Source organism: Octodon degus, unplaced genomic scaffold (assembly GCF_000260255.1).
Source record: "Octodon degus isolate 3935 unplaced genomic scaffold, OctDeg1.0 scaffold00111, whole genome shotgun sequence".
In the NCBI taxonomy this organism is placed as follows: domain Eukaryota; kingdom Metazoa; phylum Chordata; class Mammalia; order Rodentia; family Octodontidae; genus Octodon; species Octodon degus.
The window spans coordinates 9,489,679-9,493,018 of record NW_004524687.1 but is presented as its reverse complement, the minus strand read 5'-3'; positions in this window follow the sequence as shown (position 1 = coordinate 9,493,018).

Sequence of the window (3,340 nt, the reverse complement as noted above, 5' to 3'; positions counted from 1 at the left end):
GCTCCGCTGCCGCTGCGTCAGGCCCGCCCGGCCGCATTCCCGCCTCACCACCTCCTCCCTCCGCCGGCCGCAGTCCCCGAGCCGGGTCCTGCGCGTCCTTCCTAGCGCCGAGCGACCCCGATCTACGCACGGGGATTCAGCCCCCAAGAGGACCGGGAGCGGGTGTGAGCCCCAGGGCGACAGGAGGCCCATGCACGGCCACTCCGTGAACACCAGCAATGTAACCATTCTCTGCACTGGTGGGACTGTGAAGCCGCCTTGCTTTATTCTGTTATTCTATTCGCATTCTGTAAGAAATCGAGAGCCTCCCTTAGCAATTTCGCCTTTTTGTCTCCCAACACTCACATGGTTCTTGACTGCAGTGCCGGAAGGGTCCCTACCTGCCCTCCCCCTCAGGCTGAGCCCTGCATCCCAGCCGCCCGGACTCCGGGAGTCCAGCAAAGATGTGTGGCTCACATTGCTTTAGACTAATCCCTGGGGACCCGGAATGCTCTGCCCTCCCCAGGAATTGTCTTCGCCGGGGTCGCTTAGGTCCCTGTGTGTGCCAAAGGCCTGGGCAAGGGATGGCTGTGCAAGCAAAGTAAATGGAGCCTGGAGGTGCAGGCTGGAGGATTTGCGTTGGGGAACTGGCGGAAGCCCTCTTGCCCCGTTGTTCCCACGCCGCCCCCTTTAGCCAAGTACTGTGGCGGGAACCCAGGGGTGCTTTACTGTTGCAGAAAACAGACCTAACACGGGAAAAACGAAACTGAGAAGATGAGGGGGCAGTTTATTTCGCCGGTGGGCTTGTGACTAGGATCTTTCCGAGAGTCTCCGCCGGCCAGGCTTCAGGGCTTTTAAAGGGAAAGTAAGCTGGGCGGTACAAAGGCAGATTCGGCTTATATGATTGGAGGGTTAGGTGACGTCGTGGGTTGCTGAAGGAGTTTAAGCATTTCAGGTTACATCATAAGGCTATCAGTTATACAAAGGAAGAAATGTCCTGTTACATTTTAAGTTACATTGTAAGGCCATCAGTTACACAAAGGCAGCAAGGAAAGGTGTTTATATAAAGGAAGAAATGTTCTGTTAACTAGGCCTCCTGGACATGTCCACCTGGATCCTGCAAGCTTTCTTGGAAAGTCTTTATTTAAAATTTTAATTTGCCCTTCCTTATCAATGAGCTACAACCTTGGTCTTTTGGGGGGTCGGGGGAGGAGGGACGACAAGACCTCAACAATTTGCCCAGGCTGGCCTTCAAATGCAACCCTCCTGCCTCTGGCTCCCTAGTATCTCTTCCTTGAGTAGAACAGATCTCTATGAAGGAATGTGTGCTAGTGAAAGGGCTAGCTGTTGATGTCAGTTCCTTCAAGGTTTTCCACGCCTGCACAGAGCCACTTAGCCACAAGCACAGCCTGTCCTTGAAGGAGGAAACCTGGAAACTTGGCCTCTTGATGGGGTCTGATGGATCTGGTGGGGTTGGAGGCAGTGCCGAGAAGGTGGGGCTGGGACCTGCATCACCCTTGGGCTTCCCCTTTTGCCTGCTCTGCTAGCTTCCCTGATCACTGCTAAGCACACTGAAATACCTGGCTAGACTGGGGTCCCCAAATCACAGCACTTCATCTAGACGGCAGGGGTGGAGCATATGTTACCTAGCATTGTTAAAGGTGGATTATAGTTTTTAAACACTGAGATAATAGCGTGTGTGTGTGTGTGTGTGTGTGTGTGTGTGTGTGTGTGTGTGTGTTTATCTCCTGGCCTTCAAATGAGAGATCAGAATGGAGGTTCTGGAAAGATATGGAGTTGATTCTCTGCCCAGCAACTGACTGACCTTGGGGAACTTGGGAAAATCTCATCATTTCTTTTCTCAGCTTCAAAGTGGAGAGCAGCTGTGGTTGCCTTTGCCTGTGGCACAGGGGCTGAGAAGCTGGGATGGGGCAAGGCCTGTGGAGGAGAGGTTACATTCCTAAGATGTGAGGCACCATTTGCAGATATGAAGAGGCAGCTTTGTTGAAAATTGCAATAATTGGTTGAAACATCTCTCCTGACCCAAAGAGCAGACAGTCAAGGGAACAAAGAAAGGCCGCCCTCTAACCCAGGCAAGCTCTCACGGCAGAGCCACACTCTTGTCCACCCTGTGATGGAGCAGGATAGATATCCCAAAAATAAACACACACAAATCTAATCAAGTGGTACGTGACAGAGGAAGTCAATCAATGAAGAAAGGACAGTCTCTTAAACAATGATGCTGAAAAACCAAGATCTACCTACCAAAAAATCCACATTATAAATCCTACATTGTTCACAAAAATTAACCCAAGATAGACTGTAGATCTACATGCAAAACATAAAACTTCTAGAAAATAACATGAAAAATTCTAGGCAATCTTGAGTTTAGTTGTAAATTTTTATTTAAATATCAAAAAGCATGAGGCAGGCCAGAGAGCTCAGCAGATTAAAGCACCTGCTTAGGCAGAAGTAGGTTCACCAGGATGTGAACCTCAGCATGCCATGCCACCCCAGCCTCCAGGGTGCACTGAGACCCTCAGACTGTACATGGTAGCGTGCACCTGTAATCCCAGCATTTGGAGGTTGGAAAACAGGAAGGATCACTATGAGTCCAATCTGTGTAGTGAAAACCTTAGACCCTATACTAAATATATTTTTAAAATAAAGCATGATATGTTAGTTTCTACAGCGATGTATGCATACCCATGTTTGTAGCAGTACAATTCATAAAGCAAGCAACCTATACATCTAATAACAGAAAAATGGATAAAGAAAGCATGGTATTAACCGAGCCAGCCAAATAGCTCAGGGCCAGCCAAATAGCTTAGCGGATTAAAACTCCTGCAAGCAGGCGCAGGGGCCAGGGGTTCAATACCCAGGCCTGCCATGCCAACTCCACCCCTGGGGCTCACTGAGACGGCAATTGAGACGGGACGTGGTGGCATGCATCTGTAATCCCAGCTCTTGGGACGCTGTAAACAGGTGGATCACTAGGAGTCCGATCTAGTAGTGAGACCTTGAACACCCTGTACATCATTCCCTAAAATATATTTTTTAAAAAAGAAAGAAAGAAAGCACAGTATTTATGCACAAAGAAATACTATTTTGCCATAGAGAATAAACCTGACTTATCTGTAGGAAAATAATATACCTTAAGATGATAATGCTAAGTAAATCAGACATATAAATATCATGTGGTTTCTCTTTTGTTGTTGTTGTCTTTTTGAGACAGGGTCTCCCTATGCAATTCAAGCTGGCCTTGAGCTCACTTTGTAGCCCAGGCTGGTCTTGAACTTGCAATGATCCTCCTACCTCAGCCTCCTGAGTTCTGGGATTATAGGCATGCCCCACCACACCC